The 26,246-nt window shown below is 37.5% G+C and overlaps 1 long non-coding RNA gene across 1 annotated transcript; it reads left to right on the top strand.

The window, feature by feature from the left end:
* Nucleotides 1–597: 597 nt before the first annotated feature.
* LOC141584149 (uncharacterized) lies at nt 598–25,587 on the top strand. Its single transcript, XR_012517090.1, has 3 exons — nt 598–679; nt 1,197–1,285; nt 25,464–25,587. It is a non-coding gene; the product is annotated as an uncharacterized LOC141584149 (long non-coding RNA).
* The last annotated feature ends 659 nt before the right edge of the window (nt 25,588–26,246 follow it).

Below are 26,246 nucleotides of genomic sequence, written 5' to 3'. Positions count from 1 at the left end.
CACTCCAGTACCCAATGTATAGATAGCACCAGCTCTAGCGTGAAGGGAGATTTAAAAGCAACTAAGTGCATATAAGCATTTCTCATTCATTATCTGGGGTTTCTGCTACTGGGTGACATATCATTAGTCCTAGTGTAAGGCAAGCTTTAAAAAGGTAATTACTTAATCATGCAGTTAGCTTCCCATCAATTCTAGCAGCATTTGTTCTTAACTAGCTTTAAAGAACAAAATTAGAAGTAATTTGTAAACAAAAGTAATTGAAGAAAGGCAGATATTGCCAAGGTGTTGACAGCATTAACAGACATTATTGTTTCCCTTAATACCTCCACAGCACTGCAGTTAACAATAGGTAGCTGGCAAAAGGCAGAGCTCGGGAATTAGTAGGAGGCCACCTGAGGAAGTGCAGTAGTAGGCAAAGTGGTCCTTCCACTGGCCGTACAGACATCCAAGTCTAACAGGTAGGTTGACTCTCTGCTGCTAAACTGATTTGTATTTCATGCAACCTAGAAATTTGATGATTTTGTAGGTTGGTGTGATTTAACATTTTTAACATGACCATGAAATTCTCTCATTTTTATATCTTCTTCTTAGAACCCAGAAATTTTTCCCAGGAGGGTGCCATCATATTTACAGGAGCCATAGATGTACAACTTCCATCTGGCAAGAACCACTTAGATAGGTAGGTAGAGACAAAGTGTCTTTGCCTGCTCTTGTATCTCATTACTTGTTACAGGTTCAGTGAACTTATAGTGACCATCACCTCTGGGCCAGATATTTTCCTAGTCACTTGAGAAATGGAAGTGAGCAAATGGACTCAATTTTCATGGAGCTCCTGATTTTGTAGAGAAAGAAAAATGGAAATTAAACATGATGAGCAGACTTAAGCCAAGTCTGTAATAGTCCAATATTTATTTTGTAACTGCCTGCTGGGACTAGAGGCTTTACAGAGTCTTTAGCAGAAATCATGAAGAAATGAAAGACTTAGAGTACAAACAAGAATATGTAAGAATATGTCAGGTGCAGGAATGAGAATATCACTATTGTCTTTCTATAGAGGAAGTAATTGAGCCTGAAATGAACAAAATAACTTACCAAAAATTACATCCATAAAGAATAGCAAAGTTGAGATTCAGGTTCAGGTATTTATATTTATTATCACTCTTCTGTTGTGATAGTGAGTCCAAATATCTTTCCAGAATCCAGTCGAATTCAACAGGAGTGCTGAACCTGGAATCAGAACAGCCAAGTTTGTTTCTGCCTCTGAAGTCTTCTACTGTGACTCTAAGTAAGTCATGAAAACTCAGTGAGTTTCAGTGGCTCCATCTGTAAAAATTTGTATCTTGGTACCTTTAACACAGTCTGTTGCCATAAGAATCTAGTGATGTATAGGAATGCTATTGATTTTTGTACATTGATTTTGTATCCTGAGACTTTGCTGAAGTTTCTTATCAACTTAAGAAGCTTTTAGGCTGAGACGATGGGGTTTTCTAGATAAAGGATCATGTCATCTGCAAATGAAGATAGTTTGACTTCCTCTCTTCCTATTTGAATACCATTTCTTTCTTCTTTTGCCTGATTGCTCTGGGCAGAATTTCCAATACTATATTAAATAGGGGTGGGGAGAGGGGGCAACCTTGTTTTGTTCTGATTTTCAAGGGGAATGCTTCCAGCTTTTGACCATTCAGTATGCTATTGGGTGGGTTTGTCATGTATGGCTCTTATTATTTTGAGGTATGTTCCTTCAATATTTAGTTTATTGAGTTTTTAAATAAAGAGATGTTGAATTTTATCAAAGGCCTTTCTGCATCTATTGAGATAATCATGTAGTCTTTAGTTCTGTTTATGTGATAAATCACATTTATTGATTTGCTTATGTTGAACCAGCCTTGCATCTTGGGGATGAAGCCTATTTGATCATGGTGGATGAGTTTTTTTTTGATGCGCTGCTTGATTTGGTTTGCCAGTATTTTGTTGATGATTTTTGTGCTGGGTATATACACAAAGGAATATAAATCTTTCTATTTATAAAGACACATGTGTGCCTATGTTCACTGCAGCACTATTCACAATAGCAAAGACATGGAGTCAATCTAAATGCTCATCAGTGATAGACTGGATAAAGGAAATGTGGAACATATAAACCATGGAATACTATTCAGTCATAAAAAAGAATGAGAGGTCAGGCCCTTTGCAGGGACATGGATGGAGCTGGAGGCCCATTATCCTTAGCAAACTAATGCAGAAACAAAAAACAAAATACATGTTCTCACTTCCAAGTTGGAGCTAAATGATGAGAAGACATGAACACATGGAGGGAAACAACACACACTTGGCCCTATCAGAAGGCAGTGGGTGGGATGAGGAGGGGGAGGATCAGGAAGAATAGCTGATGGAAACAGGGCTTAATACCTGAGTAATGGGATGATATGTGCAGCAGACTACCATGGCACATGTTTACCTGTGTAACAAAGCTGCAGATACTGCACATGTGCCCCTAAACTTAAAAAGAAAGTTAGAAATTTAAAAAAGAATCTAATAAAATAGTAAAATTAGAAGTGATTTGTGCTTTTGGCCAAAAGTAAGGTATTAATGCTATACAATTCGATTTATATGAAGTTCAAGAACAGGCAAAATAACCCGTGGTAATAAAAACTAAAATATAGGTGCCTTCAAATGGTTAAGAATAGACTGGAAAGGAGCATAGAGAACTTTCTAGGCTAACGGAAATGCTGTATATTAAATGTCAATACTCACGAAGTTGAGCACTTAAAATCTGTGCACTTTATTGTATGTAAATGATGCCTTAATATTGCACTAAGAATAACATATAATTATTTCTATTATTTTTTTTAGAAACTTAATATACATCTTCATATCCATCTTTACTATCTTAGGAGTGAGTTGAGGTCCACTGTCCAAATGAATTCTCCAAGGAAATCACTTCATGCACCGTTAGACCTCTGCAGAGAGTTCATATCCTTACACATATCCTTTAATTTAATTCAAGATAAATAAAACCTTTTCTTTACATCTTTAAAAACCAAAGCATAAAGAATCATCATGAATTTCCATGTTACTTAGTGTAGCACACAGACAAAATACGAAAAACTCACTGTTTTCTTTTTCAATTGAGAAAAAAAATTGTTAAAACTTAAATTTACCAATCAGAGAATTATATACCTGGTAATTACTGATGTTGAGCATTTTTCCATATGCTTTTGGCCATTTCTATATCTTGTTTTGACAACTGTCTCTTCATGTCATTTACCCACTTTTTGATAGAATTTTTTTTTTTCTTGCTGATTTGTTTGAGGTCCTTGTGGATTCTGGCTATTAGTCGTTTGTCAGACGTACAGATTGTGAAAATTTCCTCCCACATGTGCATCAGAGAATAATATTACCTTTGGGTTGGGGTGAGATATGAGATAACTTTGATTCACTGACTTCTAGGACAACATAAATTGTTACTAAAGAAAGTGTCATGTATTTTCCCATTATTTTGTGTTACCTTATTTTATTTTTCTAGTGACTATAGAAATTTTTACTCTCTACAGGGTTTTATGACTCTAACATAAGCAACAGTAAACAAACATATTTTTCATGAGTGCCCAGAGCATTTGGCCTTCAGAATTATTGGGTCAAGTCTTCATAGTCAAAGGCAGATCAATCAACAAGTTTCCATTGAGTATCTACTATGAGCCCAGAACAGCAGAGTTAAAAGGGTTGAGATAATTATCCAGGCCCCAAAGTGACGTTTATTGGTTTCTATAGATCATTTAGGCAGAAGGAGGGTTTTCTCTTTTAATTATCTGTAAAACTAAATCACTATATTACCAGACTGGCCTACTTCTTTAAAAGATTAAATAAAAATTACTTGTAAAAAATGTAAATACTTTGGTAAATTCTTTTTACAAACTCTCAGAACTTAAAAAAATGCATCAGTTTAGATTTTAATGCTAGCCAGATAGGTGATACTTGAACTACTCAATAATGAGGAGTGCTCAACATTTACAATAAGGAAATACAGTTTATCGACTTGGATTCAAGAGGAAAAAAAATTAGTTGACCTGCATTGGAGACCAGGTAGTGTTTGGTTACATGAGTAAGTTCCTTATTGCTGATTTCTGAGATTTTGTGTACCTATCACTCAAGCAGTATACACTCTACCCAATGTGCAGTCTTTTATCCCTCACCGTTTTCCCCCAGTGCCAAAAGTCCAGTGTATCATTCTTATGTCCTTGTGTCCTCACAGCTTAGTTCCCACACATGAGTGAGAACATACAATGTTTAGTTTTTTCATTCCTGAGTTACTTCACTTAAAATAATAGTTTCCACTTCCATCCAGGTTGCTGCAAATGCCATTATTTTATTTTTTTTATGACTGAGTAATAGTTCATGGTATCTATCTCTTCATGGTATAGATAGGATAGATAGATAGATAGATAGATAGATGCCATGAATATAGATAGATAGATACCATATATATATATATATATATATATATATATATATATATATATATATAATTTTCTTTATCCACTAGTTGATTGATAGGGATTTGGGCTGATTTCATATTTTTGCAATTGCAAATTGTGCTGCTATAAACATGTGTGTGCAAGTATCTTTTTTATATAGTGACTTCTTTTCCTCTGGTTAGATACCTAGTAGTGGTATTTCTGGGTAAAACGGTAGATCTACTTTTAGTTCTTTAAGGGATCTCCACATTGTATTTCATATTGGTTGTAGTAGTTTACATTGCCATCAGCAGTGTGAAAGTGTTCCCTTTTCACCATGTCCATGCCACCATGTATTATTTTTTGATTTTTTGATGATGGCCATCCTTGCAGGAGTGAGGTGGCATTGCATTGTAGTTTTGATTTATATTTCCCTGGTAATTACTGATGTTGAGCATTTTTCCATATGCTTTTGGCCATTTCTATATCTTGTTTTGAGAACTGTCTATTCATGTCATTTACCCACTTTTTGATAGAATTTTTTTTTTTCTTGCTGATTTGTTTGAGGTCCTTGTGGATTCTGGCTATTAGTCCTTTGTCAGACGTATAGATTGTGAAAATTTTCTCCCACGTGTGCATTGTCTGTTTACTCCCCTGATTGTTTTTTTGTTGTGCAGAAGCTTTTTAGTTTAATTAAGACACATGTATTGCTTTGTTTTGTTGCATTTGCTTTTGGGTTCTTGGTCATAAAGTCTTTGCCTAAGTCAATGTCTAATAAAGTTTTTCCAATTTTATCTTCTAGAATCTTTATGGTTTCAGGTCTTAGATTTAAGTCTTTGAACCATCTTGAGTCGAATTTTGAATAGGGTGAGAGATAAGGATCCAGTTTCATTCTCCTATATGTGGCTTGCCAATTATTCCAGTGTCTTTTGTTGAATAAGGTGTCCTTTCCTGACTTTATGTTTTTGTTTGCTTTGTTGAAGATCAGTTGGTTGCTAAGTATTTGGCTTTATTTCTGGGTTCTCTATGCTTTTCCATTGGTCTATTTGCCTTTTGTTATGCCAGTACCATGCTGTTTTGGTGACTGTGGCCTTATAATTTAGTTTGAAGTTGGGTAATGTGATGCCTCCAGATTTGTTCTTTTTGCTTAAACTTGCTTTGGATATGTGGGCTCTTTTTTGGTCCATATGAATTTTAGGATTGTTTTTTTCTAGTCTGTGAAGAATGATAGTGGTACTTTGATGAGAATTGCACTGAATTTGTAGATTGCTTTTGTCGGCATCGTCATTTTCACAATATTGATTCTATCTATCCATATGCATGGGATATGTTTCTATTTGTTTGTGTTGTCTATGATTTCTTTCAGCAGTGTTTTACAGTTTTCCTTGTAGAGGATTTTCACATCCTTGATTAGGTGTATTCCTAAGTATTTTATTTTGTTTTATTTTTTGCAGCTATTGTGAAAGTGGTTGAATTCTGGAATTGATTCTCAGCTTGGTCGCTGTTGGAGTATAGCAGAGCTACTGATTTGTGTACATTAATTTTGTGTTCTGAAACCTTGCTGAATTAATTTATCAGCTCTAGGAGCTTTTTGAGTGAATCTTTAGGTTTCTCTAAGTATATGATCATAGCATCAGCAAATAGTGACAGTTTGATTCCCTCTTTAGTGATTTGGATGTCCTTTATTTCTTTTATCTGATTGCTCTGGCTGGAACTCCCAGTGCTATGTTGAATAGAAGTAGTGAAAGCAGACTTCCTTGTCTTGTTTTAGTTCTCAGGAAAAATGCTTTCAACTTTTCCCTGTTAAGTATAACATTGACTGTGTGTATGTCATAGATGGCTGTTACTACCTTAACGTATGTTCTTTCTGTGTTGATTTTGCTGAGGGTTTTAATCATAAAGAGATGCTGGATTTTGTCAAATGCTTTTTCTGCATCTATTGAGATGATCATATAATTTTTTATTTTGATTCTGTTGATGTAGTATATTGTACTTATTGACTTATATAAGATAAACCATCCCCACATCCTTGTTATGAAACCCACTTGATTATGGTGGATTATCTTTTTGATATGTAGTTGGACTCAATTCCCTAGTATTTTGTTCAGGATTTTTGCATCTGTGTTCATCAGGGAGATTGGTCTGTAGTTTCCTCTTTTTGTTATGTCTTTCCCTATTTTTGGTATTAGAGTGATAATGGCTTCAACGAATAATTTAGGGAGGATTCCCTATTTTTCTATCTTTGAAATAGTGTCAATAAGATTAGTGCCAATTCATTGAATGTCTGATAGAATTCAGCTATGAATCTGTCTGGTTCTGGAGGTTTTTTTTTTTTTTTGGCAATTTTTTAAAAAGTCCAGTCTTGTTGCTTGTTATTGGTCTGCTCAGAGTTTCTATATCTTCCTGGTTTAATTTAGGAGGGTTGCTTATAAGACATCCATGTAAGATATGGAATATCTTTTTGCACTCCTTTACGTTAGGTTTATATGAATCCTTATGTGTTAGGTGATTCTCCTGAAGACAGGAGAAACTTGGTTGGTGAAATCTTATTCATTCTGCCTTTCTGTGTCTTTTAAGTGGAGCATTTAGGCCATTTACATTCAATATTCGTGTTGAGATGTGAGGTATTATTCTATTCATCATGCTATTTGTTGCCTGAATACCTTTTTTTCCTCATTGTGTTATTGTTACATAGGTCCTGTGATATTCATGTTTTAAGGAGGTTCTTTGTTGGTATATTTCTAGGATTTGTTTCAGGATTTAGGGCTCCTTTTAGCAGATCTTGTAGTGCTGGCTTGGTAGTGGCAAATTCTCTCAGCATTTGTTTGTCTGGAAAAGACTGTATCTTTCCTTTGTTTGCAAAGCTTAGCTTCACTGGATACAAAATTTTCGCTGATAATTGTTTCCTTTAAGTAGGCCACAGTAGTATCCCAATTCCTTCTAGCTTGTAGGATTTCTGCTGGAAATCCTGCTGTTAATCTGATAATGTTTCCTTTATAGGTTACCTGATTCTTTTACCTCACAACTCTGAAGATTCTTTCCTTCATCTTGACTTTAGCTGACCTGATGACTATGTGCCTAGGTGATGATCTGTTTGGTGATGAATTTCCCAGGTATTATTTGAGCTTCTTGTATTTGGATGTCTAGCTTTTCAGCGAGGCCAGGGGAGTTTTCCTCAATTATTCCCTCAGATATGTTTTCCAGAGTTTTAGATTTCTCTTCTTCCTCAGAAACACCAATTATTTGTAGGTTTGGATGCATAACAGTCCCTAACTTACTTCTTGGAGGCTTTTTTCATTTTATTAAAAAATTATTTTTTCTTTATCTTTGACAGATTGGGTTAATCTGAAAGTCTCTTCTTTGAGGTCTGAAGTTCTTTCTTCTGCTTATTTGATTCTATTGTTAAGACTTCCAGTGCATTTTGCATGCTCCAAGTATGTCCTTCATTTCCAGAAGCTGTGATTGTTTTTTTATGTATGTTATTTCATTGAAGAATTTTCCTTTTGTATCCTGTATTATGTTTTTGATTTCTCTAAGTTGAACTTCACCTTTCTCTGGTGCCTCCTTGATGTAATAATTGACTTTCTGAATTATTTTTCTGGAAATTCAGAGATTTCTTCTTGGTTGGTATCCATGCTGGTGAGCTGGTATGATCTTTTGAGGTTGCGAAAGAACCTTGCTTTGGCGTATTACTAGAATTGTTTTTCTGGTTCCTTCTCATTTGGGTAGACTATGTCCGAGGAAAGATCTGGCTATTTACATTCAATATTAGTGTTGAGATGTGAGGTATTATTCTATTCATCATGCTATTTGTTGCCTGAATACCTTTTTTTTTCTCTCATTGTGTTATTGTTATATAGGTCCTGTGATATTCAAGGGCTACTGTTCAGATTCTTTTGTCTCACAGGGTGCTCCCGTGATGCGGTATTCTTCTCTTTCCCCTAAGAATGGGCTTCCTGAGAGCTGAACTACAGTGACTATTTTTTCTCTTCTGGATCTAGCCACCCAGTGGAGCTACCAGGCTCTGGGCTGAGGAGTGTCTGCAAAGAGTCCTATGATGTGATTCACCTTCAGGTCTTGCATCTGTGGATACCAGTACCTGCTCCCATGGAGATAGCAGTAAAGTGAAATGGATTCTGTGAGGGTCCTTTGCTGTGTTTTTGTTTAGTGTGTTGGTTTAGTGTTGGCTTGCCTCTGGCCAGAAGGTGGTGTTCTCAAGAATGCATCAGCTGTCATTTTATAGGAAGGATGTAAACTCACTCTAGGAATACCTGGTTAAGTATTTAGGTATCTCAGGTGGTTGGCAGGCCATGGAGTTCCCAAAAGATTATGATCTTTGTCTTTGACTACCAGTGCGGGTAGAGAAAGATCACCAGGTAGGGGCAGGGATAGGCATGTCTGAACTCAGCCTCCTTTTGGGCAGGGCTTGCTGTGGATGATATGGGGCATGGGAGTGTGGTTCCCAGTCCAATGGAGTTATATTCCCAGAGGTATTATGACTGCCTCTGCTGTATCATACAGGTCTCCAGAAAGGGGGAGAAAGCTTGAAGTCATGGGCCACACCCCTCTCCCATGTAGTTCACCGTCCTAAAGGCCAGTCTCATGTGCACTGTACCCCCCTAACAGCACCAAGTATATTTTCAGGCAGCTGGTGACCAGGGCTGAGAATTTGCCCCAGGCCATGAGCTTCTCCATTGAGAAACCAAGCAGATTCCAATTTTGACATCTCAAGGAGCCTGCAGTGGTGATCTAGTTCCTTCAAAGGATCTGTGGATTCTTTTGGCTTTCTTCACGTTTCTGTGGTAGTTCTTAGAGCAAAAGTTCAAGGTATGAGTTTCCATATGCTACTCTACCTGTCTGAGTAGAAGCTGCAATCTAGTCTTGCCTCCTATCTGCCATATTAATCTCATCAACCCTTTTATATAAGGCAGGCATCCCGAACTACGGCCCACGGGCCACATGCGGCTCCCTGAGGCCATTTATCTGGCCCCCTGCTGCACTTCAGGAAGGGGCACCTCTTTCATTGGTGGTCAGTGAGAGAAGCACAGTATGTGGCAGCCCTCCAATGGTCTGAGGGGCAGTGAACTGGCCCCCTGTGTAAAAAGTTTAGGGACGCCTGATATAAGGTTCTGTCATTCTGCTGAAGTGACTACATTGTCTGGACTATATACCCTGGGGTTTGGTGTTATGCGCCCGGAAAATTTAGGACATGGGTACACATGAGAAGGTTAGAAGCAGAAGTTTAATAGGTAGAAGAGAAGAGAAAGAGAAACAGCTTCTACTTTAGAAGAAGGGGTCTCCAAGCAGAAAAGACCAGTTGGCAGCAAATGTATCAAATTTTATAGCCTTATTTGAGGAGGTGGTGTCTGATTTACATAGGGCTCACAGATTGGTTTGATGAGGTATGATGATTACATAGCATGGGGAAGGGCCACCGTACCCTAATCTTCTTATGCAAATAAGCTTGCCAGTTGATTGGTGCCATCTTGTCTGCTTCTTACTGTGCACATGGCTGGCAGAGAAGGGAAGACAGAGCTGCCATCCTGAAAACGTCCAGTTCTTAGTTCTTGCCAGCATTCATCCATGTAATCTTCTAGCTTGCTTGACTTTACAGGCTTCTCTTTGTTAGAAAATGATTTGGGGCTGCTTTTCATTAAAATGAAAACCTTACCACGGACTCCCATGCCCTTACTATCTGCCTAAGTAATTTCTGCTTAACTCCTGTATCACTACAATTTTAACTGTTCTCTCTCTCATCTCTACAAATTCAACACTAATAATATGATTTTAAAGGGTGACCAACTGACTTTGCAATGAAATCTTGGCCCCTGGCCCCAATACTTTGCTCTCCTCTATGAGAGGGAGCTTATGATACTGACAGAGCCCAGTGTCTAGGGTAAGATGCACTGGGATACAGAAGGTAGACAGGGTGAAGAAGTCAGCCTGCAGTGGAATCTGCTGGAGGGCCTGTCCCCTACTTCACTTTTCTTCACAGCTTCAGCTTGAGATCCTGATCTCTATATCAGAATCAGGTCCAGATAGGAAGAAATGCAAGTGCTAGAAGCTGGTAACTACCTGTGCACTGTTCTGTAGTAGGGCAATTGGGTTTAACTCAGAACTTTGCTTCTGGGCACGTTATTTAATCAAAATAATAATAATAAGTGTTTTTTATTCCTACATTGGGTTTTTAAAAAAAATCTATGTTATTGCACTTTAGGTTTTGGGGTACATGTGAAGAACATGCAAGACTGTTGCATAGGTACATGCATGGCAATGTGGTTTGCTGCTTCCCTCCCTATCACCTATATCTGGCATTTCTCCCCATGTTATCCCTTCCCAGGACCCCACCCCCTGCGGAACCTCCCCTAGTTTCCCCCCAAAGACCCCAGTGTGTGATGCTCCCCTCCCTGTGTCCATATGTTTTCATTGTTCAACACCTGCCTGTCAGAACATGTGGTGTTTAATTTTCTGTTCTTGTGTCAGTTTGCTGAGAATGATGGTTTCCAGGTTCATCCATGTCCCTACAAAGGACAGGAACTCATCGTTTTTTATGGCTGCATAGTATTCCATGGTGTATATGTGCCACATTTTCTTTATCCAGTCTGTCATTGATGGGCATTTGGGTTGGTTCCAAGTCTTTGCTATTGTAAACAGTGCTGCAGTGAACATATGTGTGCATGTGTCCTTATAATAGAATGATTTATAATCTTTTGGATATATATGCAGTAACAGGATTGCTGGGTCAAATGGAATTTCTATTTCTAGGTCCTTGAGGAATCGCCACACTGTCTTTCACAATGGTTAAACTAATTGACATTCCCACCAACAGTGTAAAAGTGTTCCTATTTCTCCACCTCCTCTCCAGCATCTGTTGTTTCCAGATTTTTTTAATGATCACCATTCTAACTGCCATGAGATGGTACCTCAATGTAGTTTTGATTTGCATTTTTTAGTGACCAGTGATGATGAGCATTTTTTCATATGTTGGTTGGCCTCATATATGTCTTCTTTTGTAAAGTGTCTGTTCATATCCTTTACCCACTTTTGAATGGGCTTGTTTTTTCTTGTAAATCTGTTTTAGTTCTTTGTAGATTCTGGATATTAGCTCTTTGTCAGATGGGTATGTTGCAATTTTTTTTTTCCCATTCTGTTGGTTGCCGATTCACTCTAATGATTGTTTCTTTTGCTGGGCAGAAGCTCTGAAGTTTAATTAGGTCCCATTTGTCTATTTTGGCTTTTGTTGCCAATGCTTTTGGTGTTTTAGTCATGAAGTCCTCACCTATGCCTATGTCCTGAATGCTTTTGCATAGGTTTTCTTCTGGGGTTTTTATGGTGTTAGGTCTTATGTTTAAGTCTTTAATCCATCTGGCGTTAATTTTAGTGTATGATGTCAGGGAGGGGTCCAGTTTCTGCTTTCTGCACATGGCTAGCCAGTTTTCCCAACACCATTTATTAAACAGGGAATCCTTTCCACATTGCTTGTTTTTGTCAGGATTGTCAAAGATCAGATGGTTGTAGATGTGTGGCATTGCCTTTGAGGCCTCTGTTCTGTTCCATTGGTCTATATCTCTGTTTTGGTACCAGTACCATGCTGTGTTGATTACTGTAGCCCTGTAGTATAGTTTGAAGTCAGGTAGCATGATGCCTCCAGCTTTGATCCTTTTGCTTAGAATTGGCTGGGCTATGTGGGCTCTCTTTTGGTTCCATATGAAGTTTAAGGTGGTTTTATCCAGTTCTGTGAAGAAGGTCATTGGTAGCTTGATGGGGAGAGCATTGAATCTATAAATTACTTTGGGGAATTTGGCCATTTCCACGATATTGATTCTTCCTAACCATGAACATGGAATGTTTCTCCATCATCTGTTTGTGTCCTCTCTTGTTTATTTGAGCAGTGGTTTGTAGTTCTCCTTGAAGAGGTCCTTTACATCCTTTGCTAGTTGTATTCCTAGGTGTTTTATTCTCTTTGTAGCAATTGTGGATGGCAGTTCGTTCTTGATTTGGCTCTCTTTAAGTCTGTTATTGGTGCAAAGGAATGCTTGTGATTTTTGCACATAGATTTTGTATCCTGAGACTTTGCTGAAGTTGCTTATCAGTTTCAGGAGATTTGGGGCTGAGACGATGGTGTCTTCTAAATATACAATCATGTTGTCTGCATATAGAGACAATTTGACTTCCTCTTTTCCTAATTGAATACCCTTTATTTCCTTCTCTTGCCTGATTGCCCTGGCCAGAACTTTCAATACCATGTTGAATAGGAGTGGCGACAGAGGGATCCTTGTTTAGTGCCAGATTTCTAAGGGAATGCTTCCAGTTTTTGCCCATTCAGTATGATATTGGCTGTGGGCTTGTCATAAACAGCTTTTATTATTTTGAGATACGTTCCATCAATACCTAGTTTTTTGAGAGTTTTTAGCATAAAGTGCTGTTGAATTTTGTCAAAGGCCTTCTCTGCCTCTGTTAAGATAATCATGTGGTTTTTGTCTTTGGTTCTGTTTATGTGGTGAATTACGTTTATAGACTTGCGTATATTGAACCAGCCTTGCATCCCCAGGATGAAGCCTACTTGATCGTGATGGATAAGCTTTTTGATGTGCTGTTGCAATCGGTTTGCCAGTATTTTATGGAAGACTTTTGCATCTATGTTCATCATGGTTATTGGCCTGAAGTTTTCTTTTCTTGTTGAGTCTCTGCTGGGTTTTGGTATCAGGATGATGTTGTTCTCATAAAATGATTTGGGAAGGACTCCCACTTCGTGGATTGTTTGGAATAGTTTCAGAAGGAGTGGTACCAGCTCCTCTTTGTATGTCTGGTAGAATTTGGCTATGCACCCATCTGAACCTGGGCTTCTTTTTTTGGTTGGTAGGCTATTAACTGCTGCCTCAACTTCAGCCCTTGTTATTGGTCTATTCAGGGTTTCAACTTTTTCCTGATTTAGGCTTGGGAGGATGCAAGTGTCCAGGAATTTATCCATTTCTTCCAGGTTTACTTGTTTATGTGCATAGAGTTGTTTGCAGTAACCTCTGACGGTGGTTTGTATTTCTGTGGAATTGGTGGTGATATCCCCTTTATTGTTTTTTATTGTATCTATTTGATTCTTCTCTCTTTTCTTTTTTATTAATCTGGCTAGTGGTCTGTCTATTTTGTTGATCTTTTGAAAAACCCAGCTCCTGGATTTATTGACTTTTTTGAAGGGTTTTTTATGTCTCTATCTCCTTCATTTCTGCTCTGATCTTAGTTATTTCTTGTCTTCTGCTAGGTTTTGAGTATTGTGGGTTTGTTTTTTGTTTGTTTGTGTGTTTTTGTTTTTGTTTTTTGATCTTGCTCCTCCAGCTATTTCAATTTTGATGATAGGGTGTCGATTTTAGATAATTCCTTACTTCTCATATGGGCATTTATTGCTATATATTTGCCTCTATACATTTCTTTAAATGTGTCCCAGAGATTCTGGCATGTTACATCTTCGTTCTCATTGGTTTTGAAATTGAAATAGCTGGAGGAGCAAGATAAAAAAAAACCCAAAAACCAAAAAACCCACAATACTCAAAACCTAGCAGAAGACAAGAAATAACTAAGATCAGAGCAGAAATGAAGGAGATAGAGACATAAAAAACCCTTCAAAAAAGTCAATAAATCCAGGAGCTGGGTTTTTCAAAAGATCAACAAAATAGACAGACCACTAGCCAGATTAAAAAAAAAGAAAAGAGAGAAGAATCAAATAGATACAATAAAAAACAATAAAGGGGATATCACCACCAATTCCACAGAAATACAAACCACCGTCAGAGGTTACTGCAAACAACTCTATGCACATAAACAAGTAAACCTGGAAGAAATGGATAAATTCCTGGACACTTGCATCCTCCCAAGCCTAAATCAGGAAAAAGTTGAAACCCTGAATAGACCAATAACAAGGGCTGAAGTTGAGGCAGCAGTTAATAGCCTACCAACCAAAAAAAGAAGCCCAGGTTCAGATGGGTGCATAGCCAAATTCTACCAGACATACAAAGAGGAGCTGGTACCACTCCTTCTGAAACTATTCCAAACAATCCACGAAGTGGGAGTCCTTCCCAAATCATTTTATGAGAACAACATCATCCTGATACCAAAACCCAGCAGAGACTCAACAAGAAAAGAAAACTTCAGGCCAATAACCATGATGAACATAGATGCAAAAGTCTTCCATAAAATACTGGCAAACCGATTGCAACAGCACATCAAAAAGCTTATCCATCACGATCAAGTAGGCTTCATCCTGGGGATGCAAGGCTGGTTCAATATACGCAAGTCTATAAACGTAATTCACCACATAAACAGAACCAAAGACAAAAACCACATGATTATCTTAACAGAGGCAGAGAAGGCCTTTGACAAAATTCAACAGCACTTTATGCTAAAAACTCTCAAAAAACTAGGTATTGATGGAACGTATCTCAAAATAATAAAAGCTGTTTATGACAAGCCCACAGCCAATATCATACTGAATGGGCAAAAACTGGAAGCATTCCCTTAGAAATCTGGCACTAAACAAGGATCCCTCTGTCGCCACTCCTATTCAACATGGTATTGAAAGTTCTGGCCAGGGCAATCAGGCAAGAGAAGGAAATAAAGGGTATTCAATTAGGAAAAGAGGAAGTCAAATTGTCTCTATATGCAGACAACATGATTGTATATTTAGAAGACACCATCGTCTCAGCCCCAAATCTCCTGAAACTGATAAGCAACTTCAGCAAAGTCTCAGGATACAAAATCTATGTGCAAAAATCACAAGCATTCCTTTGCACCAATAACAGACTTAAAGAGAGCCAAATCAAGAACGAACTGCCATCCACAATTGCTACAAAGAGAATAAAACACCTAGGAATACAACTAGCAAAGGATGTAAAGGACCTCTTCAAGGAGAACTACAAACCACTGCTCAAATAAACAAGAGAGGACACAAACAGATGATGGAGAAACATTCCATGTTCATGGTTAGGAAGAATCAATATCGTGGAAATGGCCAAATTCCCCAAAGTAATTTATAGATTCAATGCTCTCCCCATCAAGCTACCAATGACCTTCTTCACAGAACTGGATAAAACCACCTTAAACTTCATATGGAACCAAAAGAGAGCCCACATAGCCCAGCCAATTCTAAGCAAAAGGATCAAAGCTGGAGGCATCATGCTACCTGACTTCAAACTATACTACAGGGCTACAGTAATCAACACAGCATGGTACTGGTACCAAAACAGAGATATAGACCAATGGAACAGAACAGAGGCCTCAAAGGCAATGCCACACATCTACAACCATCTGATCTTTGACAATCCTGACAAAAACAAGCAATGTGGAAAGGATTCCCTGTTTAATAAATGGTGTTGGGAAAACTGGCTAGCCATGTGCAGAAAGCAGAAACTGGACCCCTCCCCGACATCATACACTAAAATTAACGCCAGATGGATTAAAGACTTAAACATAAGACCTAACACCATAAAAACCCCAGAAGAAAACCTATGCAAAAGCATTCAGGACATAGGCATAGGTGAGGACTTCATGACTAAAACACCAAAAGCATTGGCAACAAAAGCCAAAATAGACAAATGGGACCTAATTAAACTTCAGAGCTTCTGCCCAGCAAAAGAAACAATCATTAGAGTGAATCGGCAACCAACAGAATGGGAAAAAAAAAATTGCAACATACCCATCTGACAAAGAGCTAATATCCAGAATCTACAAAGAACTAAAACAGATTTACAAGAAAAAACAAGCCCATTCAAAAGTGGGTAAAGGATATGAACAGACACTTTACAAAAGAAGACATATATGAGGCCAACCAACATATGAAAAAATGCTCATCATCACTGGTCACTAAAAAATGCAAATCAAAACTACATTGAGGTACCATCTCATGGCAGTTAGAATGGTGATCATTAAAAAAATCTGGAAACAACAGATGCTGGAGAGGAGGTGGAGAAATAGGAACACTTTTACACTGTTGGTGGGAATGTCAATTAGTTTAACCATTGTGAAAGACAGTGTGGCGATTCCTCAAGGACCTAGAAATAGAAATTCCATTTGACCCAGCAATCCTGTTACTGCATATATATCCAAAAGATTATAAATCATTCTATTATAAGGACACATGCACACATATGTTCACTGCAGCACTGTTTACAATAGCAAAGACTTGGAACCAACCCAAATGCCCATCAATGACAGACTGGATAAAGAAAATGTGGCACATATACACCATGGAATACTATGCAGCCATAAAAAACGATGAGTTCCTGTCCTTTGTAGGGACATGGATGAACCTGGAAACCATCATTCTCAGCAAACTGACACAAGAACAGAAAATCAAACACCACATGTTCTCACTCATAGGCAGGTGTTTAACAATGAGAACACATGGACATAGGGAGGGGGGCATCATACACTGGCGTCTTTTGGGGGGATATAGGGGAGAGACAGCAGGGGATGGGGAGTTGGGGAGGGATAACATGGGGAGAAATGCCAGATATAGGTGATGGGGAGGAAGGCAGGAAACCACATTGCCATGTATATACCTATGCAACAATCTTGCATGTTTTTCACATGTACCCCAAACCCTAAAATGCAATAAAACATATATTTAAAAAATTAAAACAATTAACTCTAGATGGATTAAAGATTTAAACATAAGGCAGAACACCATTAAAACTGTAGAAGAAAGCCTAGACAATATCATGCAGGACATAGTCACGGGCAAGTACTTCATGATTAAAACACCAAAAGCAGTTACAACAAAAGCCAAAGTAGACAAATGGGATCTAATTAAACTTAAGAACTTCTACACAGTAAAAGAAACTATCCTTAGAGTGGACTGGTAACCAACAGAATGGGAAAAAGTTTTTGCAGTCTACCCATCTGACAAAGGGCTAATACCCAGAATCTACAGAGAACTTAAATTTACAAGAGAAAACCCCATCAAAAAGTGGTCGAAGGATATGAACAGACACTTTGCAAAAGAAGACATTTATGCATCCAACAAACATGAAAAACTTTTCATCATCACTGGACATTAGAGAAATGCAAATCACAACCACATTGATATACCACCTCATACCAGTTGGAATGGCAATAATTAAATTAGAGACAGATGCTGGGGAGGATATGAAGAAGTAGGAATGCTTTTACACCGTTGGTGGGAGTGTAAATTATTTCAACCATTGTGGAAGACAGTGTGGCAATTCCTCAAGGATCTAAAACTAGAAACGCCATTTGACTCACCAATCCCATTTCTGGTTATATATCCAAAGGACTGTAAATCATTCTGTTGTAAAGACACATGCCCATGTATGTTTATTGCAACACTGTTTACAGTAGCAAAAACTTGGAACCAACCCAAATGCCCATCAGTGATAGACTGGATAAAGAAAATGTGGCACATATACACCATGGAATACTATGCAGCCATAAAAAGGATAAGTTCATGTACTTTGCAGGTACATGGATGAAGCTGGAAACCATCATTCTCAGCAAACGGACACAAGAACAGAAAACCAAACACTGCATTTTCTCACTCATAAGTGGGTGTTGAACAATGAGTACACAGGGATACAAGGAAGGAAACTTCACACACCAGGGCCTGGTGGGTGGGGACTAGGGAAGGAATAGCAGGGGATAGGGGCATAGGGGAGGGATAGCATTAGGAGAAATACCCAATGTAGATGATGGGGTGATGGATGCAGCAAATCACCGCCATGGCACGTGTATACCTATGTAACAATCCTGCACAATATGCACATGGGCTCCAGAACTTAAAGTATAATAAATTTTTAATAAAATTTGCACTGTTCATAATACCAAAAAAAAAAAAAATGCGGATACTATCTACATGTTGGAGTTGTTATAATGACTTAAGATAATGCCTGCAAAGCTCCCACCACATGCTATTTAGTCAATAAAATACTAAACATTATATTGCTGGGGGGCCTCATAAACAGAGCATAAAACTTTCTTGGTCAGGATGGTTTCTATGACTGTTGGTCACACTCTTTCTCCAAACTGGAACATTCACCTACTTGTGTAGTTAAGGCCTAACTTAAATTACTAAGGAAAGAAAAGAATTATGCATTTATTACCTCACTGTTTGCAGATATATACTACCATACTTAATTTTCAATATATTTCCATGAAGTAATCACCTTTAATAATTAAGAAAATTTAGAATAAGAGAGGTAAAGTGATACACACATGGAAGTACAGCAAATAATATAAGTAGGTCTCTGGATTCCAAGGATATCATATATAACTCCCTCACCAGACTGGATGTTCCTGGAAGATAGAATTTATGCATTCAAATTTTCTGTGCATTTCTATAATTTATAATTTATCACTCCATGACACAGGTAACATATATATAGTTCACATACTACACATATCTGCAGTAAATTTTAAATTGATGAAAAAAGTAATGAAGTTTAATTCTCTTTCTAAAACATCCTCAAACCGAATTAGCTTCAAGACAAAATCCCAGTATTATAAGTATGACATGCAATGCAAAACTCTATAAAATGCACAGAGGTATCTGCATCAGGATTAAGAATGCATGTACACCGCTTTTTCTGTTCAGAGAATAAATTGGTCAGAGAGCAATAGGACCAGTTTCAAAGGTTTTTCCTTTGACATCAAAGCAAATATTTGCTTGTAAACTTCCAGGGTCTTAGCATGTTTTGGAGATTTCTTTAAAAATCAACCAATCAATCTACTAATGTTTATTGTGCTGAGCTAGAAACCATGGAGCATAATACTAAGCTTTACATATGTGTGAGGTCTACATTCATAAATGACTTTCGAATATACTCTTTTCTTTTTAATTCTCAGTACAACTTGAGTTTTGAATTATTCTCCTTATTTTACAAAAGAGTAGTCTGAGTTTCAAAAGCCATTCCACTTTCACTGGGTTACAGAGTTGGTTAGAATCAGGGCCTGAACTTGAACTCATTTTTCAGTTCCTAACTTAGTCATTGTCACAGCTAAGAGAAGAGGCCGAAGATACATTAACTGAAATCTAAGAGTCTACAACTTAGTTGTGATGATATCGCAAAGCTTGAGAAACAGACTACATAGTAAAGAATAATGAGTGAATTGGAAAAGGAGAGAGACACGAGGCAGCAGACATCAAGAGGTGAACATAGTCTACCAAAAAGGATGTGCTTAGGCCATGCTATTTGACAAAACTTGGGAACTGGAAAATTTGAGTCTAAAATCTTAATTTCTTTTCACCACATCCAAGCCACCATCTATTATTTTTTGCCATTGCTACACTGTTGGTGGGAATGTAAACTAATACAACCACTATGGAAAACGGAGTGGAGATTCCTTAAAGAACTAAATGTAGATCCACCGTTTGATCCAGCAATTCCACTCCTGGGTATCTCTACAGAGGAAACGAAATCATTACACGAAAACGATACTTGTACATGCATGTTTACAACAGCACAATTGGTAATTGCAAAAATATGGAATCAGCCTAAATGCCCATCAACCAACGAGTGGATAAACAAAATGTTTATACACACTATGGAATATTCAGCCATAAAATGGAACAAAATAATGGCACTTGCAGCAACATGGATGGAATTGGAGACTGTTATTCTAAGTGGAGTAACTCAGGAATGTAAAAACCAAACATTGTATGTCCTGTCCTCCCTCATAAGTGGGAGCTCAACTATGAGGATGCAAACGCATAAGAATAACACAATGGACTTTGGGGAGTCTGAGGAAAGGGTGGGTGGAGGTTAGTGATAAAAGACTACATGTTGAGTACAGTGTACACTGCTTGGGTGATGGGTGCACCTAAATCTCAGAAATCAGCACTAAAAAACTGATTCATATACCAAAAAACCACCTGTTCCTCCAAAAACCTATTGAAATAAATAACTAGAAAGAAATGGAGGAAAATACTTAAAAAAAACCCAAAATTTCATTTTCTGTGTGTCTTAGATAATTATTAACATGCTAGTATTAAATATTAACATGCTAGTTTTAATAACTAATAAAAAGTAAACACTTCCATGGTGCTTTGCTGTTATAGAATACAATAATTTTCTTTGAGTCAAAGATATAAGATGGTTTCAGCAAAAAGAAATGAACTTTCAGTTGAATGGACTGAGTTTAAATCAATGCTAGAACATCTAAGTAAAAATGATCAGTTGGGCTTTGATTTTAGGTTAGAAGCCAGAGCTTCTGATTTATAACTACAACTCTGTGATCTTTTCTGAGGACAGAAACATTTTGTAAAATTGATCTTATATTTTTTTATAGTCATTGTCTATCATGGGCTTGTAACCATTTGCCTGTCACATATCGTAACTAAATAAATCTGTAAATTATTTAAATGAATAAATAATTGACTTAATAATTGTATCTGACAACTTACAATAACAACAAAGGTAGTTGAAACCAAGATAGGTGTTTCCAAACACCGAAAGGAAAAAATACACCATTCACTGTGGTTTGCCCATTCTCTTCTTGTTCTGTTTTCATGGGAAACTATATATTCAGGCAAACTACTTGTTGCAAGTCAAATCTTCTGATCGTTTGTAGGCAGACAAGAGAAGAACAAAGAAGTGCTAATACTTGTCAATGCAGCTGAGGACTATGTAGACAAAATGCAATTCTCTCATGTTAATTGTTTTTGGTTTTGTTTGTTGTTTTTGTGTTTGTTTCTAGAAAAATATCTGTAAGACCCTTCCATGTATTTATGACTCCAAAATGCCTTGCGACTTGCGGATTCTCCTAATCTCAGAGGATGGCTCTTGTTTAAAAACTGCACAATGTAAATGGTATCTGGTATTTAATGAAAAGTACTGAAATTGCTATACAGTGTCACAGATTCACTGCTGAACATGTCATGAGGCAACATTTTATAGGCATTATAAAATCTTTTTACCACACACAGCTGCATTACCCAAAATGACTCAAATCTGCAGGGCATCTGAAACTCACTCTGTAACAGTAATAGGCTTTGCTGCTTAAAAAGTGATTATGACTAATACACAAAAACAATTATCACTAAACTCAATTGCCAAGAATTAAGATTATATATATATTCATTCTCACTGAAATTTGAGAAATCACCAGAAAAAAAAAAGTGATTTTCAAAACATGTAGAATTGTGAAGCAGAAATAGGAAAAAAAATCTTCTAATCAGTCACTTTATACAAGGAAGATTTCACTGGCAGTATCTTTTACTAACCCCAAAATTTCATTGCTTTAATATACATATTAGGTTAATTAGAGAAATTCTGGAAACTATTAATGAGTAAAATTGCCCATATAGGGTTGGCCCTACAGCAAGAGGGGACAACATGTGGTGTCAGGAAGAGACTACAAATGGAATCCAATGGACTTGCTCTCTAGTCATGGTTCAGCCCTGGGCAACTTCTTTATGTCTCTGGGCCTTACCTTCTTCCATGCAAAACAACCACCACTACAACAAACTTTTAGCTAAGCATTATTAGGGCCTCTTCCTACCCTAACCTGCTGCAATTTGGTCTTAAGTGACCTAAGGCAGAAAAAGTTTGGTGTTCGCCTTTGTCCCCCACTTTTAGAGAGAAAGCATGAAAGAAAACAGAGAAAGAAGTGGTTTTTCCTTGAAAGGGTTTTAGGTGAAAGAAAGTGATTTGAATCATTTAAAATAGAATAAACAGTCTGATAAAAAAGATGGTGGGAAAGTACAGAGGTAGTTCCAAAGGGGCTGTAAATGTACACTAAGAACTGATATTAGAAAAACTAAAAGCTAATAATAATTTTGATTCTTTTTCCTGTAAATATTGCAAGGAGTTTCCAGGTGTTCAGAAAAGTCCACATACTTCTCCCCTACCTGGCCTCACAATTACATGTTCACATTATATATGTTCTAACAATGGGATGTGAGAGGAGGTGCTGTGTGCCACTATGGTGTCATGTCCACAGAACCTTCACCCTGACATTTCATGGGATACTGTTTTTCTTTTGGCTCACCAGATGAAGATCACCTCAAGTGAAAGCCTCAAGTGATGAAAGAATGCCCCATCAGCCTGAGTATCTAAATGAATTTGTGGAGCACAGCCATCCAGCCAACCCAACCACTCAGCACATTAGGCAAAAAAGACAGAAACTCAAATGGTTTGAACACTGCAAATTAATAGAAAAGTTGATGACATATGAACTGTCAGCATAGTCAACTATCATCATTCACTACCTAGAGAGACATTGCTATGATGTGGTGGTGCCAGAAGGCAGAGTCCATTGGAGCAGGATAAAAAAATTGTTTACCATGAAAAGCAATGAGGACAGCCTACATTTATCCATCTAAGCAAGTTGAGCATGTGTTGTGAGACTAAGGCATGTGAGTTCAGGCTCTGAGATCAAAAGAACTGCACTTGTTTCCTAGACCCAGCCTTATAAGACATGTGACCTTGCAAAGAAATGCTTGATACAAATTGTGTCATTTAATCCTCATAGTGACCCTATGAGGTAGATATTCTTGTTTATTCTATTTTAGAGACAAGAAGACTAAGGCTTAAAGAACCCCTGCATATTGTCTAAACTCAAACATGGTAAATGGTAAAACTGCAATTTAAATCCATGTCTATCTGACCCAAAAGCATAGAGTATGTGCTTGGTTAGGAATGAAGTTGGTCAGTTACTTGGAACAACTAACAGCCACTTTCAAGGTCAAGCATGCGCTAAAAGCTCAGAAGACCAAATTGTTCTGAAATTGCATTGGGCTGTGCTATCTGGGAACATTGACCGGAAGGAATGATAGTCAGAGGCCTCGAGCACAAAGCACCATTGGCACTTTGATCACTGGGCCCATCACTGCACCACATCACATGAGGTGAAACTAATGTCCCTTGCCACAAAGAAATCCAGAAATAGCTTTGAGACCAAAAGAACGAGTCATTCCTAACTCACATCTCTGCACTAGAAGACAACGAAAATAAGTTACTGTTGCGTTTTATTGCATTTTGCTAATTTCTTGCTTCAATGTATAAACTGAAAGTCTCTCTGAAGCCCTAATACACCGTAACTAGGTGGTCTTAATGGACTCTGGTTGGATAATTCAAGTAGCCCTTTTTTTCTGTGGCTTCCACTGCCCTTGCACTGTGTTTGTAGTGAAGACCAGTACTTGAAGACAATGTGTCTTCAAGTACAGTTGGCTGTCACCAGTATCAGACTTATATGGAATGCTTGTTTAACATGCAGATGCCTGAGCCCCACTAAACCCTGATGAATGAGAATCTGCATTTTAAATAAGTATTTCAACCAATCTTCACACTAACATTAAAAAACAACTTATGTATATCATCCCTTATTTTAAATAAGCATGCATTGTTTATGTACATCAATAATCAACAAACTAAGAAGTATTATTTATCTATTGAGAAATATTCTATCGCCTCAACTTTAGGGAGGGATGATTCTGATACATTTATGCCCCATCCCTTTTGTACTATTCCATTCTCACACTGCTCATAAAGACATACCTGAGACTGAATAATTTATAAAGGAAAGAGGTTTAATTGACTCACAGTTCAGCATGACTTTAGAGGTCTCAGGAAAGTTATAGTCATGGTGAAAGGAGAAGCAAATGTCCTTCCTCACATGGTGGCAGCATGGAGAAGTGCAAAAGGGGAAAAGCCCCTTATGAAACCATCAGATCTCATGAAAACTCACTCACTGTCACGAGAACAGCATGGAGGTAACTGCCAGCATGATTTAATTACCTCCAACTGGATCCCCATCCTATGCCATGTGGGGTTATAAGAACTACAATTCAAGATGACATTTGGGTAGGGACACAGCCAAACAATTTCACCATCCATAGGGAATTTAAACCTTTCAACATTATGAACCATGGTTAACCATGGCAGATAAGAGAATCATACAAGTTATTGGTTTAAATGGTAAGAAATTTCAGTATTTCCCAGCATAGTAACCATGTTTGAAAGAAGATGCAACTTCTACAAAATGGCTTCCATTTAGGAAGAGCCTTTTCATTGTGAAGTATCTGTACCTGTCCGTACTAAATCCATGGGATATAAAGAGGGAAATAAGAATAAGATACAATCTCTGCCCTAAGGAGGCCATAGACTTTTTTTTATATTTTCTTATTTTTTTAGTCAGAAGAAGGGGGATAGCATTAGGGAAAAGATATGCAAATAATATCAGATGAGCCCACTTTTAGAGATGCTATAGAGACTCTGGAGGCTAAGTGGGAGAAAAACCTCAAATTATTAATATTAGGGAAGGTCTCATAAAGGAGGTTACCCCTGAGCAGATGCTAACAGAAAGGTAGGGTGCTCTTCCCTAAGGCATCAAATAGAGGAAAGGAATGGCAGGCTGGGACACCCATACAGCAAGGCAGAGCAGCATGTTGTGGGAACACACTAGTTCCTACATTTCATTTGAGGGCCCCCACCACCCAGCTTTCTTCATAAAATGTAGGTGGTCTGGCTAAATCGTCTTATAGATCCCAGACTTGCACCATTTATATGTGAATAGGAATACTTTGCCTTCAAACAGCAAAAAATTAGAATTAACCTAAATAATTTTATTTGAAATCAATTAGCATTTTCATTTACTTTGCCTGATAAAGAAAAAGCCTACATTTTCTTTACAAAAAGACATTTCAAGACATCCTGTACAAATTACTAAAAAAAAAAAATAACACAATATTGTAATTAGGTTAACTCTATTTCCTCAGTTCTCCCTCTGGCCACCTCCTTCCCAAATAGATCACTTTGAAAAAACTAGCAGTTATTCAAAACAAAATACGTTGGTATATCTTGCAGCCAAATGAATTGACAGGGCACAATAATATGAACCAACCTCGAACTGATAAATTTGTCCTGTACAAAATGAAGCTTGAGCAGCTCTGCTGATCATTTGAAATGTTAATGGTAATATGCTTCTTTATTATTGAGATATTTGTGACTAATGGTGTGATATTATTTATATTCACAACATTCATTAATTTTAGCTGTTTTTCATCAGGAAAAATAATTCAACAGAAACGTCAATATTTCTTAAGAGCAACATATGAAGCAACACCAGAGTGCCACCAGTCACAGAAGGCCCCTTCCTCAGACTCAATTCTGCCAAAACCAAGCTCTCCAAAGAAGACTTCCTCTGGGTAACTTCTGGGTTGCATCCAGATTCTTAAAGACTTAGACAGAACTCTTCTAATTCCTCAAGTTAACTTGGTATCAGAACATGATTAGTCCTATTGTGGTTATGATTAGCAATATATAAAGGCCACATTTATGCCCCATGTAAAGGAGGTCATATAACAAAAGTGATTTTTTTCCCTTGGGTTCATGGGTGACTCAAGACTATTGTAATGTTCACATTTTATAACAGGAAATAGAAAGTTAATTGATAGCTATTTAGAGCCATCAAAATCCTTTTTTAATAAACCTAGTAAGGCAATAAAGAATTACTTTGTGCAAGATTAGAAAGACCATAGAAAATAATTTATTAGGACTGATTTCCATAAGGGTTGCTGAGCCAACAGACGACTGGCGCTGCTTGTTGACTTAAACTCAGTCAGTGCAGCTCCAAGTCAAAACATTTTCTATGGTTTGACATTGGCTTTCGCCTTTTACCTCCAAGAATGGAAGGGCATGAAAGTTCCACAGGATATCTGCTCTGTTTTATTCCTTTTTTTTTTTTAATAAAAAAAAGATCTTAATGTGTGAAGTCAGGGGTTTTATTTTTCTCTGTTCTACATAATCCTGCCTTTATCCATGTTTATGGATGTGGAAAGAGCTACATTTA

Source organism: Saimiri boliviensis, chromosome 4, assembly GCF_048565385.1.
Source record: "Saimiri boliviensis isolate mSaiBol1 chromosome 4, mSaiBol1.pri, whole genome shotgun sequence".
NCBI classification, from domain to species: domain Eukaryota; kingdom Metazoa; phylum Chordata; class Mammalia; order Primates; family Cebidae; genus Saimiri; species Saimiri boliviensis.
Note: the sequence above shows the minus strand (reverse complement) of the source record. Positions and strands in the feature narration are given on the sequence as shown.